Source organism: Odocoileus virginianus, chromosome 23 (genome assembly GCF_023699985.2).
Source record: "Odocoileus virginianus isolate 20LAN1187 ecotype Illinois chromosome 23, Ovbor_1.2, whole genome shotgun sequence".
Classification (NCBI taxonomy): Eukaryota; Metazoa; Chordata; class Mammalia; order Artiodactyla; family Cervidae; genus Odocoileus; species Odocoileus virginianus.
This window is the reverse complement of record NC_069696.1, coordinates 20,780,862-20,799,530: the sequence shown is the minus strand read 5'-3', so window position 1 is coordinate 20,799,530 and position 18,669 is coordinate 20,780,862. Positions and strand designations below refer to the sequence as shown.

The 18,669-nt window shown below is 41.1% G+C and overlaps 1 protein-coding gene across 4 annotated transcripts in view; it reads left to right on the top strand.

The window, feature by feature from the left end:
- The window catches only part of RERG (RAS like estrogen regulated growth inhibitor), a 129,364-nt gene that overhangs the window by 22,687 nt on the left and 88,008 nt on the right, over positions 1-18,669 (top strand). The gene's annotated exons all lie outside the window — the stretch shown is intronic.

The window sequence follows — 18,669 nt, the reverse complement described above, 5'->3', positions numbered from 1 at the left end:
AGTTTATACAGAAAAGATAGAAAAAAATTGCTTACTTCTTACTCTATTATCAGCTGTCAGAATAATAAGTTGTTTCCTTTTCTTTCTCAAAAAGTGATACATGTTTACTCTTCTGTGGTTTTTGCTGTCCTCATGTAGTCATGATGTGTATTTTATTTTACTGTAGTCATTCTTGTTGAGGTTCAAATTTGTCCATCCTTGGCTGGAAGGGGTTTACTCAGATCTCATCATGAGTTTTTAAAAGGTGAAATTCGATAAGCTATTTACTATCAGAAATTATATTTGTTGAGATCTGTGCAAGTTAGTGTCTTAAACTGTACATAGGATGGCATTCTAGCAGTTGAATTCGGGCCATATGTGCTATAGGGATTAAGAAGAGAGAGAAACAGCATCAAAACATGTATATTATCTATGGTGAGACAGATCACCAGCCCAGGTTGGATGCATGAGACAAGTGCTTGGGCCTGTTTGCATTGGGAAGACCCAGAGGGATCGGGTAGAAAGGGAGGTGGGAGGGGGGATCGGGATGGGGAATACATGTAAATCCATGGCTGATTCATGTCAATGTATGACAAAACCCACTACAATACTGTAAAGTAATTAGCCTCCAACTAATAAAAATAAATGAAAAAAAAAAAAAAAGAAGAAAGATCAGTGGGAAGTACTTGGAGAGATTTTGAGTGAGGCATTGAGACTGAAATACTGGACGTTCATTGGGGCTTTTAAGATTCTCTCTCGTTTCTTATCTTTCAAAATTATGATGTTTTCTTCATACCAATTCACATATGTCATTAATATTGAAGTTAGGAGGGGAAAACTGATAACCAAGTGATAAACGAATGGGATAGGACCTGGATAATGCTTAGGGAGAGTGAAGAGCTTTGGGAATCCTGCTGATTCAGTTGCAGGAAAGGCCCTTTTAAAGCTCCCCAGTGCCAGCTCTTCAGCCCTCATTTCCTTTCAGTGGCAAGAACACAAGTTTGGAGCCTGACAGGCTATATGTTAACTGTGTGTGTGGTCAGCTTGCTTGACTTTGGTGTGCTTCAGTTTTGTCTTCAGTAAAATGCAGAGGATAATAAGCATCTTCTATTAGGGCTGTTGTGCACCAAACCCATGTGAGATCTGATGATAACCAGCAATCATAATAATTAGCTAATGCTTATAGCATTGACTATAAGCCAATCGCTTTGGAGGACTGGACACATATGAATTCATATAATCATCACCACTCTTCTATGAACTGGCCCTATTATTATCCCTTCTTAACAGATAGGGAGATTGAGGAGGATATAAATAAGTTGCCCAGGGTCTTACAGGTAGAGACGGGACTCCAGCAGAATCAAGATTCAAACCCAGGCAGTTTGTCTCCTGTGTCTGTGCTTTTATCCTCAGTACTTGAAAAATGTCTAACAAAATGCCAGGCCAGAGTTGTAGATGCTCAGAGAATGCCTTCTTCCTTTCCCCTTCTCTTGTCTTCTCTTCCCTGTTACTTGGGAACTTTCATTTAGATTAATCAGTATCTATGAAAAGTACTCTGGGCTTCCCAGGTGGCTCAGTGGTAAGGAATCTGCCTGCCAATGCAGAAGCCACAGGAGATGCTGGTTGGATCGCTGGGTCAGGAAGAGCCCCAGAAGGAGGAAATGGCAGCCAACTCCAGTATTCTTGCTTGGAGAATCCCAGGGACAGAGGAGCCTGGCGGGCTACAGTCCATGGGGTTGCAATGAGTGGGACATGACTGAGTGATCACACATGCAAACATGCATGAAAAGTACTTTAGGGTACTTCCCTGGTGGCCAGTGATTAAGACTCCAGTTTTCAATTCAGGGAACATGGGTTCAATTCCTGGCTAGGGACCTAAGGTCCCACATGCCACAGGGTGTGGCCAAAAATTTAAAAATGAATAAAATAATTTAAAAAAAGAAAATGAATGCATTTCTTAAAGAAAAAAGAAAAGTGCTTCACTTCACTGAACCATTACTAAGGAAAAATGAAGAATCAGTACAGAGGAAACTGTGATTAAACTACCAAGAGATCTTCTAGCTTTATATTACAGTTTTCTTTAGCTCAGTTTTAAAAATAATATTTCTATTCCAAATTCTGCCTATGATTTCATGCTAAAACCTCTTATTGGACTTGGAGGCACAACTGTATGTGAAGGAGGTGTTACTGGAGGAAAGTGGAAGTTGTAAAGAAAGATGGGAGAGCTTAACATTGAATATGTGAAAAATGTGAAGTGTGTTAAATATCCTCAGTGGGAAGGGAGGATACATTAATAATTTGACCTGGAAGGGCACCAAAAGCAAAGCTCAGAAGCTATTTTAAAATGTGCAAGTCCTGGGATGTCAACATTAAGGAAAATAGATAGTCAAGTCAAAAATTTTAAATGATGGGATGTGTTAAAAATATTGGATTGCAGAGTTTCTTCATTATTTATCACAATAGGGGGGTGTTTTTTTCCTCCACTGAAATACAAGATGTTCTTGTGAACCAAATAGCTGAAAGACAGGCTCCTACACAGGGCAAAATGCCAGAAGCCTTCAAACATTTTATGAGGGCAGATTGGGTAGGGTTGGATCCCATCAGATAACGGGAGATCTTTTATCTGCTATGAATAATTCATAATTAATTATTGCTGGAGACTTATAGGTCAATAAATATTGAAGACTAGGATACTTATAAAGGCAAAGGGACCACTGTCATCATCACTGATGATTGTTTTTGATTCTGTAATTTGTTATTCAAAATTACGTTATGGTGGTGGTGTTTTGGGTGAATAATTGCTATAAATAGCCTTGATGGAGAAGTGGAAACTTTACATACTATTTTCTTAAGTCATTTTTTTCAGATTCAGTGAAAAGGAGATTTTGTTCCATATGGATTCAGAAATTTCTCAAACCAACCATCATGAGGAAACATGAGCTTTTGTTAATTGTGTTTTATTTAAGGTGTAATGAAACAAGATTTTTTGGGGGGGTATTATCTTTTATTTATGCAGTGTAGCATTTTCATAGTTAGTTAGTGAACACTTTTATTTAACTTGGTCACCTCTGATTTATTCATTGTTGTTCGGTTGCTATGTCATGTCTGACTCTTTTATGACCCTATGGACTATAGCCCTCCAGGCTCCTCTGTCCATGGGATTTCCCAGGCAAGAATACTGGAGTGAGTTGCCCTTTGCTTCTCTAGGGACCTTCCTGGACCAGGGATCAAACCCTCATCTCCTGCATTGGCAGGAGGATTCTTTTACCCCTGAGCCACCAGGAAAGCCCCCAGTATGTTCATTATAATCTCCCAAATACCTTTGTCTGTCTGCGTAGTCAAGTCTAACATGCCTTGTGCTCAGTGCCAATAGCATTCACACTGTAATAGGTTTTATTTCTAATGTGTTCTAGTTTGAATGGCTCAAGAATTACTGTAGAATAATTTTATTGGAGTGAAAGGATTTCATTTTATTGAGAGACTCATGCAAGCAAAAAGAATTTGCCAGAAAATAAGTTCATTTTAATCTTGGAATGCAGTTTCTATAAAGATGTATTGATAAAGTTAGAAACAAAACTGATTTCTTCAAGTTCCTCATTTTAAAGACACTGGACTAGCCATTAGATCAAATTAGATAATTTTCAAATCTCCACTGTTATCTGATGAGTGTGTGTGTGTGTGACTGTGTGTCTATATATGTGTGTCTGTGTGTTAGCTTAAGAGTGCTAGTTCAGAAAATCTGATCAACCAATTATGAATGGCTGTATTTTCTACATTTTAAACTCACGAAAAATTTTAAGATACTAGTGGGTTTTATATTTAGTCTTTATTTAGTCTCATATTTAGCATTTCCTTCCATATGTGACAAGCACGAACCTAGAATATAGGAATATCAGAAAAAAACATGTAACTAGCTCTACCCTGGGAGCAGAGAGTTGTAGTCAGAATGGGAAGATAATGGTCTACAGTGGGCATGGTGGGACATGAAAAAAAAACAAAACACTTTCAATACAAAAACACTTCCAAATACAGTTTCATCACCAAGTGGAAATCTTGATAAAATGTGTAAACTATAGAAACAGCAATTGAGTTATATCAAAACACTCATATTGGAAAAAAGGCTACCTTATGTTGCCACCTAGAGCCTCAGCCATCCTGGTTTATCTGAAATAGATAATAAGATTCCAGACTTTTGATTTGGGATTTTTGGACTTTGAGTAAATACTGGAATGCATTGAAAATATTAAGGATCTTAGGATGGCATGAATATATTTGCACAAAGAATTCCCTTTAGGGGCCAGAGAGAGGAAATGCAATGGGTGGAATAATGACCCCAAAGAAGTGCAAATCTGTACATCTTTACAATGATGTACAAATCTGTAGATCTTTACAAAGATGTACAAAGATGTCCTAATCTCCAGAATCTGTAAATATATTACCTTACAGGGCAAGGGGGACTTTACAGCAATGTTTGAAATTATGAACCTTAACTGGGGAGTTTATCCTAGATTATTCAGGTGTGCCCAGCTTAATAGGGAGTCACATGACTACCTGACATTGAAGAACCTTTCCAGGCTGAGGTCAGAGGCCAAGGTTAAGAGGAAATGTGAATAAGAAGAAATGGACACAGATATGTAATGCAGCTGGCTTTGAGGGTAGAAGAAGGTGAAATTTAGCCAAGAATTATGGATAGACTCTGGAAGGTGACCCTGTGGACTATAGCCCACCAGGCTCTTCTGTCCACGAAATTCTCTAGACAAGAATACTAGAGTGGGTAGGCATTCCCTTCTCCAGGGGATCTTCCCAGCCCAGGGATCCAACCCAGGTCTCCTGCATTGTAGGTGGACTCTTTACATCTGAGTCACCACAGAAGCCTGTGAAAACTCACAAATGAAGCCCAAATCAGACTTGAGGGTGACCAAGTGGATGGGGCTGACCAACATCCTAGCTGGTTAGTTTCCAAGTCTAGGGAATCGCCTTGAGCGATCACTTGGGTGAGGCATGACCTGAGAGGACTTGAGTCCTGCATCCCTCCTGGTGAAGAAGGGAGTTGCCTGTGAGTACTGCCCAGAGAGGAGGCTACTAACAGATCAGACCATATAGACTGACCAGTGGAAGCATCCCCACGAAGAGAGAGGACAGGAAGATAGAAAGCACAGAAAGTTAGGTGCAGGGGTTGTAAATGAAAGAGGACCGAGGCCCCAGGGGTCGAGCAGCCAGACCAAGAGACGGCCCCATGGACAAAGTGATAAGTGAGCTTCAAGCATCTCTGCTTTCAACGGGCCCTGGGTGACCGGGTCATGTTGAAGACAGAGACCCAAAGAGCTGATGATAGGGGATGAAAGACTCAGGCTCCTTGACACTGGGACACTTTCAGTGCCCCTGGGTAATGCAGGGCGGTGTGCCTTCTTTCTCTCTCTGTTGCCTACATCCACGCACACGCACGCTGAAGACAGATGGGCTGGAGACCTCCACTCCCCTCAGTCTGTGCAGTCAGGCATTTATCCAGTGCAGGGCCGACATTCCAAGATGCCTTCTTTCAGTTTAGTTTCCCAACCAGGGATCATACCTGTGCCCCCTGCAGTGGAAGCTCAGAGTCTTAACTGCTGGACCACCAGGGAAGTCCCAGAATAGTTTACTTTCTATAATTCCGGGCATTTTACACAGTATTTTATTTCTCTTATCTCATTTAGTAGCTCGCCACAACACAGGAAATGCAGCTCTTGTTATAATTTCTGTCTTCCAGATGATACTCAGAAAGGTTTAACAGCTTGCCCCTAAGCATCCATGGTATAAATGGCAGAGCCAGGACTTGAACCCAAGTTGGCTGATTGCAAACACCAGCTCTCTTGTTTCAGGCCCTGCTCCAACTATTCCCATGGAGCTGAGCTCGGTCTCAGTAATCCAGCCACACTGGTCACAGAACACAATCTCTCCCAGTTGCTTCACATTTAACTCTTGGCAATCTAAGAGATTCTCATTGGTCCCCAAAAGATGCTTCATTTTGTGACACCTGCTAATAACTCTGATGATTTTACAGCCCAGCAGCCAGGCTATTTGGATTCAAATCCTGGCTATGCTAGAATCTAAGTTACAGCAGGCCTTTGTGTGTGTGTTGATCTGCACAGTAGCCCCAGCCCCCAGACTAGGTTTGACACATTGTTGTTGTGTTGTTTAGTCGCTAAGCTGTGTCCAACTCTTTCCCACCCCCTGGACTGTAACTGACCAGGCTCCTCTGTCCATGGGATTTTCCAGGCAAGATTACTGGAGTGGGTTGCCATTTTCTCCTCCAGGGGATCTTCCCGACCCAGGGATCGAACCTATGTCTCCTTCGTTGGTAGGAGGATTCTTTACCACTGAACCACCTGGCAAGTCTTGACACTTTGTAGGTGCTAAATAAACATTTGGAGAATAAATGACTGCTTCTGTTATCACTGTAAGTACTAAGTGGAAGAATCCATGAACATTCTTAGAATGGCGGCTGATAATGAATAAGTACTCTGCCAATGTGAGCAATTGTTATTGTATATGAAACTGACGTTGTTGGTCTGTGGTCCAGGAGGTTTGTGATCTCTTGAGTAGGTATGATTGTTATATGATTCCTAACCTTTCTTATGTCTCTTCTCAGTCTCACCTAGGACTGTTTTGTTTCAGTGGCAGCAATTAAAGATCATGAAGTATTTCTAAAATATAAACTGTGCTATGAATGCTGAAGAATAATCTCTCCTCCGCAGTATTGTTATGTATAAAATACCTTTCTCCGAATGAATTACTGACAGTAATTGGCGAATCACCACTTCTAAAGGTCTTTCAAAACCATTTCTCAGCCCAGAGAGGTGGGTTTTGCTTTCAGTGTAAACCAAGAGCTCACAAGACATCAGAAAGCTTCCCCTTCAAATGTGTTTACTCGAGTTGACTCTTAGCATATATTTTTGTGTAAGATTCACAGCCTCAGTAGCAGAAGAGACCTGATTGACCTTTCTGCCAGGGCTTTAAACTTGAGCATGGCTTCACTTTAATATGAAGCCCAAGTATCGGGTCGCATCTGTTTGAGAAATACTTGTTCAGGGGAAAAGGATGATGCAGACAAGGTGTCATTTTTCTCGCATATTTCTGCCAACCTTGTAACAAGCTGATAATGTTAATTATCTCTTTCCGAGAAGCCAGGGTCGACTCTTCCATCAGAAAAACTCTGCCTGGGCAGAACAACATGTTCTTTTTCTCTTGTAAATAAATAAAAGCTCTGCCTCCACACCCTTTTATTGGGAAAGGTGGTGTGCTCCTTCTCACAGCATCTTTCCTCCTGGGCTGCTTTCTCATTCGACTCAAGATGATTCCTGTTCACCAAATCATTGGCTAGAGAGGTCTCACTTATGCAAACTTGTGAAGGAGTAGCAACCCCTTTCTTGGATTTGTAAATGTCCTAAAAGGAGGCAGGAAGTGATGGGATCATATTCTTCAGGTGGTTAGGACTCACGCCCTCAGCTTTCATGGGGCATGTTTGCAGCCCACTGAGTTTCATGGGTGTATGGCTATATCCCATCCACATGCTTGTCTGTTTAGCCTGTAATGTGTCTCACAATATGCAAAATCTAAAACCGTCTGACTGAGTGGCTCTTCGCCTTCTGTTGTCCAATTTAAGCCATGATCAGGGGACAGGAGCATGGGACAGAACAGAAGCTGTGAGCCTTCTGGACAGGAGGATGACATATGAGCAGTGTATCCATTATCAGTGAAATAATTTTCGGGTAGCTGCTTCCTCAGTGTGGTGCCCTGCGGCAACCCATGTTGGTTTCCTCCCACCTTCCTGAACTGATTTTCTTTTGACCTCAGTTCAATTTGAGACAAACAAATGCTGATGGATGTGGGTAATTAACTAAACCAACAAGAGAAAAAAAATTAATAACCCACAGCCAAGTTTGCTGTGAGTTAACAAGGTAAATGGCGATTTTTCTATGGATGGCTACAGAACCAGGATGCACAATCATTCATAATGTAGGGTGAAGGCCACCTACTTAGCAGGAAAAAAAAAAATGAGTGGGCAGAAACTACTGAGAGATTAACAATGACCTTTGTTGATCCAGCTGTTCATTTCCTAATTAGGCACACTTGGCATTCAAGGTAGCACCCTTTGTGTGTGAAGTGGGAAGGGGAGTGGGTGAGATGGTCCTATAGCATTGACACCCCATTCCTTTTCTGTCACCTTAGATTCATTCTCAGCTTTATGGGACCTTATCCAAAGCAGGACCTTACTCCTGAAGGTAATATGGGAATCTCAATTCTGCCACCATTTCCAGGTGGCTAATTAGAATCTTTCCATTTCAACACTTGTTTGTTCATTAGCCATGACTCTAATGATGTTCAGAAGGGCTAGACCCAGGTCATTTTGCAAGCATTCATTTGAGAAGCTCTCTAGCTTTCTGGTTGTTGCATTAAACTTTTCCATGCAGTGTATTCTTGAAGATAATATAGACAGGATATTTCAAAACCAAAGCAATCCCCAAAACTCCATTTCTGATGGGTGTAAAGGATGACTCGTTGATATAAGTTACCGCATACCATCTGGCAAATGGAAAGTGGTTTTGCTGAGGTACTGCATTTTGAGTTGGTTTTGGAAATCATGGGCTTCCTAGGTAGCTCAGGGGGAAAGAATCTGCCTGCCAATGCAGGATATGCAGGAGACTTGGGTTTGATCCCTGGGTTGGGAAGATTCGCTGGAGGAGGAAATGGCAGCCCACTCCAGTATTCTTGCCTGGAGAATCCCATGGGCAGAGGAGCCTGGTGGGCTACAGTCCTTGGAGTCACAAAGAACTGGACACGACTGAGCATGCATGCATGCATTCATGCATGAAAATCATGGCTGGAGAACATAACATCAACGATGTGATTTTTTCTGTGGATTTCATCAAGTTCTCAGTAGTCATACCATTAACCCAATATCCTGAAGCAACCAGAAGTTGAAAAATTGACATAGCAAGAGATCCTGCTATTGTCAGCAGCATTGCTCTAGCCAATAAAGCTGAGGACTTCTTTCTTGGTAACTGCCAACTGGACATCATGCGAAGCATTCCTGGAAAAGATGAGATCCAGGCTTTTAAACGACACCACGACTGTATATACGGTGCATGAGTCTGAGCTAATGAAATGCCCGTAAAAGAGTAAAGCATTCCTGGTACAGATTTCACTTGAACACCAGTTTTATTTTTTCCAGGAGATCAGAAAACTTCTTTTTTTCTCTCTTAATTAAAAACATTCAGTCTAATAAAGCCTACTGTCAAAAGCATAGGTTCTGGAAGGAGAATGTGGGGGGCTGAGGAGCAGCAGACCATATGTGAGAGGGGATAGGAAAAGGGTGTTTAAAGAGATCCGTTTCTAGGGACTTGAGAAGGATCATTTACGATCCTTCTGGAATGCCTTCTGCCTTTGCTCCAGGCACAGCAGGCCTGGAATGTGTTGCTGAAGGAAGTCAGGGTTTGTTGTCTAGAGTCCAGCCTGGATCCTGTAAATGCATGTCAGGCAAGCGTGGCTGTCCAGCTCCACACAGTTTCTTTTTCACCCTTCAGCAAATAGTATAACATAATCCCCAAAGTTCTCAAACCAGGGAAATAATCTTAAATCCCTGCACTGAGTTTGTGAATCATTGTTTTGATTGTTCTTGTAAAGGTACTTACCTTTTTTTTCCTGCTGGCAAATAGAAAATCTCAGGTTCAGATTCTCTTGAAAGAAGGATGGGAAAGTCAAGAAGAAAAAGAAGCAAGCCTCTTTCCCCCATTCATGCCATTTTGTAGTATAAAAATAGTATGAAATTTAAAGACACTTGCTCCTTGGAAGGAAAGCTATGATAAACCCAGACAGAGTACTAAAAAGCAGAGATATCACTTTGCCAACAAAGGTTCATATAGTCAAAGCTATGGTTTTTCCAATAGTCATGTATGGATGTAAGAGTTGGACTATAAAGAAGGCTGAATGCTGAAGAATTGATGCTTTTGAATTGTAGTGCTGGAGAATCCCTTGGACTGCAAGGAGATCAAATCAGTCAATCCTAAAGAAATCAACCCTGAATATTCATAGGAAGGACTGATGTTGAAGCTGAAGCTCCAATACTTTGGCCACCTGACTCAAAGAGCGGACTCATTGGAAAAGACCTTGATCCTGGGAAAGATTGAAAGCAAAAGGAGAAGGGGGTGGCAGAGGATGAGATGGTTGGATGTCATCACCAACTCAAGGGACATGAGTTTGAGCAAACTCTGGGAGATAGTGAAGGACAGGGAAGCCTGGCATGCTGCAGTCCATGGGCTCACAAAGAGTTGGACATGACCTAGCAACTGAACAACAACAATAACTGGAATCGTTTGCCTGCCTCTGAAATTTGAGAGTGTGAGAGGAAAGGTGAAATAATAGCCAAGTGTTCACAGGCAGATTTCTCTCACTTGAAATAATATTCATCATTTCCTTTATTTACAATATCTTTTCATTCCAATCCAGACCCCGAGTCAAAATGCCAGATTATTCGGAATATCTCTCAGCTCTAGGTTCAGTGCTCTTTCTGCTCCACTGTCCTGCCATGTCTCCATTATCATGTCCTGGACCCACAGAATTACTAAAACTCACTGTAAGTGTGTCTTGTTTTGAAGAAAATAGAAGAGGGGACCCCATTGTGGGGAATGTGGGAATGAGTACACAGGTAAGACTGTCACAGTGTCAGAGGAACAGGTATAATCTGTACTGAAAGGAACTGGAATTCCTCGGGGAAGGGGTCTAAAGGCAGAGCCAGGTGAATGAAAGGTGAGCGTCTTGTGACACCAGAAAGTAAGGAAGTGCTGAGAAACAGGAGAGGAGAGAGGCGTATTTACCAACTTGCAAGGGCTCCCACTGGCCAGAGCTGGAAGAATTCAAGCAAAGTAAATAACAACACAAATCCAATAACAGTATTGATTATAACCCAATGGATAACATGGATATCCTTGAGTCCACACTGATGGAAACAAATAACCAGGTAAATAAGTAAAAGAGGAAGAAATAGCAAGCCTTCTTTACAAACTATTCCAGTGAATAAGTACAGACTGAATGAGGAGAGTAGAACACCAGAACATCACTGTAATTATTTATGCAGGCAACCATGGATAGATTTTATGGGTGAAAATTTAAGCCCAAATGGGATATCTGCATAGTTTCAAGAGACCTCCTGTAAAATAAATATTTGCTAATTGAAAAAGAAAAAAATAGCAATGTTACAGTGAAAAAACTTGACAAGCAGCAGTTTAAACAAGTACTAAAGGGGAAATTAAATAAATAAATAAAGAAGTTAATCAATTAAATAATCACTAGGTATAAGGCATATCGAAATGGTACTATTCACCTCAGTGTCATTCTTTCCAATAATGTATAATCCTACTCTAATCATGGATTAATGCCAGACAAACCCACATTGAAGGATATTCTGCAAACAGCTGGCTAGTACTCTTTAAAAGTGTCAGGAAAGTTGAGAAAAGGAAAGTCTGAGGAGCTGTCATAGAGATACTAAGGAGACATGATACAGAATGCAGCATAGCATTCTGGATGGTATCCTGGAAGAGGGGGATAGGGGGCATTATTGGAAAACCTGGTAAAATCCAGATAAAATCTGTAGTTTGGTTAATAGTGTAATATCACTGTTAATATGTTCATTTTAATCATTGCACCATGGTTACATAAGGTATTATCTTTACATGGATGTCAGTGAAAGGTATACGGAGCTCTCTATTTTCATAACTCTTCTGTAAGTCTCAGTTTACCTCAAAATGAAAAATTACTGCATCTGTGATTTTTAATTAGTGAAAGTTGCTCAGTCGTGTCCAACTCTTTGCGACCCCATGGACTATACAGTCCATGGAATTCTCCAGGCCAGAATACAGGAGTAGGTAGCCTTTCCCTTCTCCAGGGGATCTTCCCAACCCAGAAATCAAACCCAGGTCTCCTGCATTGCGGGAAGATTCTTTACCAGCTGAGCCACAAGGGAAGCCCAAGAATACTGGAGTGGGTAGCCTATCCCTTCTCCAGTGGATCTTCCTGACCCAGGAATCGAACCGGGGTCTCCTGCATTGCTGGCAGATTCTTTACCAACTGAGCTCTCACTCTGTATTTTTCAACACTGGAAAATACATGAGTGTAAGACATCAGGGATGATGGCAAGATAGCAGCTTTCAAGAAAACTTGGCATTTGTTCATTTAACAGTTACTCAGAGATTTAGCAGCTAACTGGCCAGATAGATCCTAACAAAGCAGTAAGTGCCAGGATAACGGAAGTACATGGTTCTCTATGAAAACCCAGAAGCAATGCTTAATTTAGGCTTGGAGAATCAGAAGTCATGAAACTGAAGATGAGTGCAAACAAGCCAAGTTGGTGGAGTGGAGAGGGGATATGGGGTTGAGGGAGGTAGGTAACAGACAGTAGAAACAGTATATCAAGGTGTAAGCAAGAGATGACTTCCCTGGTGGTCCAGTGGTTAAGACTTCACCTTCCAGTGCAGGGAGTGCAGGTTCAATCCCTGGTTGGGGAGCTAAAATCTCACATGCCTCAAGGCCAAAAAACCAAAACATAAAACAGAAGCAGTATTGTAACAAATCCGATAAAGACTTTAAAAATGGTCCATGTCAAAAAGAAATTCTTGAAAAAAAAAATTAGAACAAAAGAAAAAAAAAAGCATAGAACTTTCGAAAAACAAAGAAATAGCTAAGTTGTTATTAGTTTTGTAATTTAGAAAACACTCTGGCTTCCTTGTGAGGTCCAGGTTAAACAGGAGGGTGGGGCAGAGTTAGAGAGGCAGGGAGACCAGCTAGGAAACTACTGCAACAGTCCACACCATGGTGAGGGCGGGTCTCCTGCATTGCAGGCAGATTCTTTATTGTCTGAGACACCAGGGAAACTTTAAAGAGACAGTGGAGAAATTTAAGAAGTTTCAGGAAGGTATAAGCAAGAGAAATCAATGCTGGACTGTAAGAGGATGGTGAGGCAGAGAGAGGATTTACTGTTGTTCAATTCTAGAACATCAATTCTAGATGTTCAATTCCACATCTAGAATCTATGAATCATTTCTTAGGCTACAGGTAGATTGATGCTATCATGTATGGCAGTGGCCTGGGACTCAAATATGAGTATTTGGAGATTTAGGATGATGCTAGTGTGAGTGTGACAGATACACCCTAAAATGATCCCTGCTGAGTTAGTTCCCTTTCCTCCTTGAGTTCAGATAGAACCTGTAACTTGCTTCTAACCAACAGAAAATGGCAAAGGTAATGGGTGTCACTTCCTGTGATCAAGTTACATTGTAAAAGACTCTTTCTTAGCAGACTGGAGTGAGAGAGACCCCAATGCTGGCTTTGAAGGAGTAAGATGCTTTGTTTAGAGAAGGCTGAGTGGCAAGGAATTATGGGGTAACTTCTATGAGTTGAGAGCCCCCCTCCACCACCAGCCTGCACAAAATGAGGAACCCACAGCCATGAGATATTGAATTCTATCAACAAACTGAAGAGACTTGAACATGAATCTTTCCCAAGTCAAGCTTCTGAGGAGACCACAGTCCCCAGCTGACCCCTCAATTGCAGCTGGTGAGACCCTGAGCAGTGTAGTGAGACAAGAAACTATGAGATACCTTTAGTATGTTTTGAGCACCTATGTTTGTTGCAATTTGTTATGCAGCCACAGAAAATGAATACACTTTTTTTAGATGCCTTTATTCACTGTTTCATATTTCTTATCTTAAGCTCTGTTCGTTATCTCCGTATCTTTAACCAGAGATCTTCTTGTTTTTAACCATTCTTAAATTTTCAGCGATTTAATCCGAATGTTCCAAAAATCAGAACATCTTTTATGATCCAAAAATCAGAAAATCTTTTTGGCTCCAATACCAGAACCTGGGTTAAACTGAAAATTAAGGAACATCTTACCACCTTTGGACAACTCTAGAGCTGTGATGTGTACATAATCCATGGCCAGCGACATTTGCTTCCAGATTTTGGAGCAACCCGAAGGTCTTCCCATTGTTCAATCTCTGAGGGCCCGTCATAGACCCAAGCTGCCTTGCATGTTCTCCTACATCCCTTACCATAGGCTCTGTGGATGGAAGATGTTTAGGATTTACTTAGGCTGTCAACATCTGCCTTAATTTTTGCAGTTCTTGAACCCCCTAATCTAATCTCTCAGTGGACTCTACATAGTGCAGCCACAACTCCTCCCTGTCTTACTATTACAAAGAAAAGTAACATTTTAAATTAATATTAGGAAATGGATAGATGATTATGAAAAGAGCATTTTTAGAAATGTACAGAGTCTAAGAAATCGTATGGATTCCTTAATGTCTGGCTTGTATCCTAACTGAAGTAGGTGATAATTAGGAGACTGTGGCTTTCGGTCTTATTCATGAATTTTTGAGGATGGGATTTATTCATACCAAGCTGTCCCCCTTTTTTAAAGATTTTTTTGATGTGGACCATTTTTAAAAAAATCTTCATTGAATTTGTTACAATATTGCTTCTGTTTTATGTTCTGGGTTTTTGGCTGCGAGGCATGTGGGAACTTTGCTCCCCAACCAGGGATTGAATCTCTACCCCTTGTGTTGGAAGATGAAGTTGTAACCACCGAACCACCAAGGAAGTCCTGCTTTCTACTTCTCACCTATGGAGAAGGTCATGTAAATTCCTCTCCCAGAAGCCCTTTCTTCCTAACACTCTAGCTATAGAACCATTTTCTCAACCAATATTTATTTACCATCTACTATATACCAGTCAACTGTCTGAGGCTCTGGGAATATAGCAATGAACAAACTATTAAAAACAATGGAATCTGCATTCTAAAGGGCCAGAAATAAAATGACTATTTGTAATGTGTATTATGTAAGATGATGGCTGTGATGGGAACAAAAATATGAATATGGGAATAGAAACAGTGTTGAGGATTGCAATTCTAAATAGACTGATCAGAGAAGATTTCAGTAAGACTGCATAGAAGCAAAAATCTAAAGAAAATAAGGGAGTGAGTCATGTGGTTATCTGAATAGAGAAGATTCCTGGCAAAGGGAACATGAGAGCAAAGGTCTGATGTCGGCAAGGACATCAAGAAGGAAGCCAGTTTAGTTGGAGAGGAGAGAAGGAAGAGAAAGAGATCAAAGTGATTCTTGAGGCTGATGAAATCACACTGGTTCTGGGTCACTGTAAAGACTTTGACTCTTACCGGAATGACACAAAAAGCCATTTGAATATTTTAAGCAGAGGGGTGACGTGATATGGCTTATGTTTTAATACAACTATTCTAATTTCTACACCAAGAATACAATATGGTGTGTGTTGGGGAAAAGAGATTGAAACCAAAGGTAGGAAGAGAGAGGCTGGTCAGGAGACTATTTAATAATTCAGGTAACACAGTGCAAATACAGAGCAACTCCATCATCACAGAAAGTTCTATTCAATTTATCAAGAAGAGGGACAGTCTGCAATACCTTGGCTTCTTCTAGGGACTGATGTCAAGAAATTCCTTGATCTCTTTACTCTGAAAGGATGTGAGGGGCTGGGGTGTTCTCTTAACTCCTGCCAGTGGAAAACAGAGAGCTGTGGAACGAATTCCTCCTTCTATTAAGTAGAACATTTATTTCTCTCTTAAGAATTTTAATTTGGGTAGAAAGGCAAGAATACTGGAGTGGGTTGCCATTTCCTCCTCCAGGGATTATTTCCAACCAGGAATCGAATCTGGGTCTCCTGCCTTGCAGGCAGATTCTCTACCATCTGAGCCACCAGGGAAGCCCCCTTATTTCTCTCTAAGAGTTTTAATTTGGGCTAGAAAAGCCATTTGAAGGAAGAGCAAATAAAATCTAACTATTGGTCATCCATTACGTGCTAAATACAATTTTAGTGTCACATTGGTATAAGAACACATTATGTGTGCCCATTCTGTATGAAATACAGTTTAAATGGTATCTCATTTTTTAAATTTTATTTTTTATTCGATTAATTTATTTATTTTAATTGGAGGCTAACTACTTTACAATATCTTGGTGGTATCTCATTTTTAGCTCCACACTAAGTGTGGATATCTTCATTTCTTGGTAAAATCACAGTTCAGAAAAAATTAATGACATGTTCAGAATAGGAGCTAGCGTTGGAACAAGAATTGATCCCAAAGACCATTCCCTGTTTGTCACTGTACTTTGCACTCCCTCCTTCTGAGCATTTCTTCATGCATGATGATCAAAGAAGAATGTTAGTAGATTCGAATTCTCTGTATATCTGTTTGTGTAACTTCCTCAATATAGCTTCAGAGACACTGTGACCTTCTTCAAGTAATAGTGGTTACTCAACCTTGGATCTTAGAGCAGACTGTGCTTTCTTATCCTTTGTTGAAAGCCTATTCTGTTAGAGCGTGAAAGATAAACATCTCTTCACTGAGAAGGCATTAAAGCTGGCCATGTGAGCAAAAGGAAACACTGGTGGCAGCACATGAGCATTGGATTGGGTGAAGGAGGGGGACGTAAGTTATGGTCTTGACTTTGCCACACTAATTAACTTTGTGACTTTGAGCAAGTAAGTCATCCATCTCTCTGGATATCCATACCTCATCCTTAAAATATGACAACTGCCTGTCTAAGAACCTTTCTAGCTCTGGAACTCTAGAACTCAGTTTGGTGTTCTCTAGTCTTATTTACTCTGACAGGAAGAAATTTTCCAAGTCCTTGTATCTTTGGTATTTATTTCCTGATAATGTAGAGGATAGCTATATGCAGTCTTATAAAATTATCATAAAGTCTTGCTTCACTGTAATTCCCCTAGTATAATGTCAAACAGGGTCTCAGAGTATTTCACTTTGCTGTTAAAAATGGGACTTTGCTGGTGATCCAGTGATTAAGACTTTAGTCCCTGGTCAGGCAACTAAGATCCCACATGTAGTGCAGTGTGGCCAAAAAAAGAAAAATAAGCAAAATACCAAGAAGAAACAGTATATATGTACTACCTTAATTCCCATTTGTACCTAACATTGTCAAACTTAAGAGCTGACAGTGTTATGTCTGGTTGCTGACGTGTGAGCAAATTAGTAATAGTGCTAAAACTCCAGAGCTAAAAAACTTTCAGACTGCCAGTCAAATGATATTTAAATTTTGCATTAATATATTCATACTTAGCATTTGATTGTGCTAAATACTACATTTACTCTCTGGTTCGTTGTAAGCTTTGCTTTCCAAAGAGTAGTGTCTTTTACTTAGGATTTATCATGATGACTTAATCCTACTTGTTAACTCAAACTCTGATTCTCCCACCTCTTGAAATCCCAATTTTCATAATGTCTATTCATCCCTCTTCCCACTGAAATGGGGAAAATGATCTTGGTCATGACTCGCAGTTTAGCCTGGGGTAATGGCAAAGCTTTACCCCTAGTTCAGAGACTTGACCAGTGAGAGATGAAATAAGCAGTCTGATTATCTCTGGAGGGATCTTAATTGAAACCAAATTGTCCCCTTTGTTAATTTTATTTTTTAAATAGGAAGAGAGAAAGAAGAAGGCAAAAACCAAGCACCCAAGTCCTCCTCCATTTTCCGCTTCATAGCGAAGTTAACAAGAGGCTTTTCCTGGGTATTATTCATTGACTGGGATCATTTTGGCTGTCCCCAGGGCCATCGACTCTTCCCAGCTGCACCATTAATCTCTGGGAAATCCCCAGGGCAGCAACTGTCACTGCATAATTAAATGCTTTGTTATTTTCTGCATGGGCCTGTACTTTAGCAGCTTATTTTCATTAATAGCAGGGCCTGTTCTTTGTCACTTACCCCATATGGCTGTGAAAAAGTAGCCTCTAAATCTTTCCTCTTTTTTATTTCTTCCTCTTCTCCTTCTGAATCAAGCAGTTTACTTCCCTCCTCCTCTTTCCCCCTCCTCCCCACCCTTTCTCCTCCTCCATCCCCTCTCTCTTCCCCCTTCCTCTCCTTCCCCTTCCCTCCCTCTCCCCCTCCTCCTCCTTCCTCCTCCTCCTGTAACCACTTTCCCTCTCCCTCCTCCCCCTTCCTCCTCCTCCTGTAACCACTTTCCCTCTCCCTCCTCCCCCTTCCTCCTCCTCCTGTAACCACTTTCCCTCTCCCTCCTCCCCCTTCCTCCTCCTCCTGTAACCACTTTCCCTCTCCCTCCTCCCCCTTCCTCCTCCTCCTGTAACCACTTTCCCTCTCCCTCCTCCCCCTTCCTCCTCCTCCTGTAACCACTTTCCCTCTCCCTCCTCCCCTTCCTCCTCCTCCTGTAACCACTTTCCCTTCCCCTCCTCCTCCTTCTCTTCGTCTCCTCCTCCTTCTCTTCCTCTCCTCCTCCATGCTCTTCTCTTCTCCTTCATCTCTTTGACACCAAGACAGATTCTCTAAATAATATATCAGATTGATACTCACAATTTCTTTTCCTTTTAACCTTCTCTTCCCCAGAAGAAGATTTAAAGCTTTAGAATGTATTGTGCCTTGCTTTTTAATTTCTTCCCCCCACAGGGGGTTAATCTTGATCTTGAGCGAAGGGCCCAGCAAACATCCAGACACCATGGATAGCTATGAAAGCAGCACAGGAGAAAGAATTAGCAATTTCACTTCTTAATGTTGTCATCATGCTAGTAATTTCTTTTTGAAAATTTTATTTACTTTTAATTGGAGGATAATTGCTTTACAATGCTGTGTTGGTTTCTGCCATACATCAACA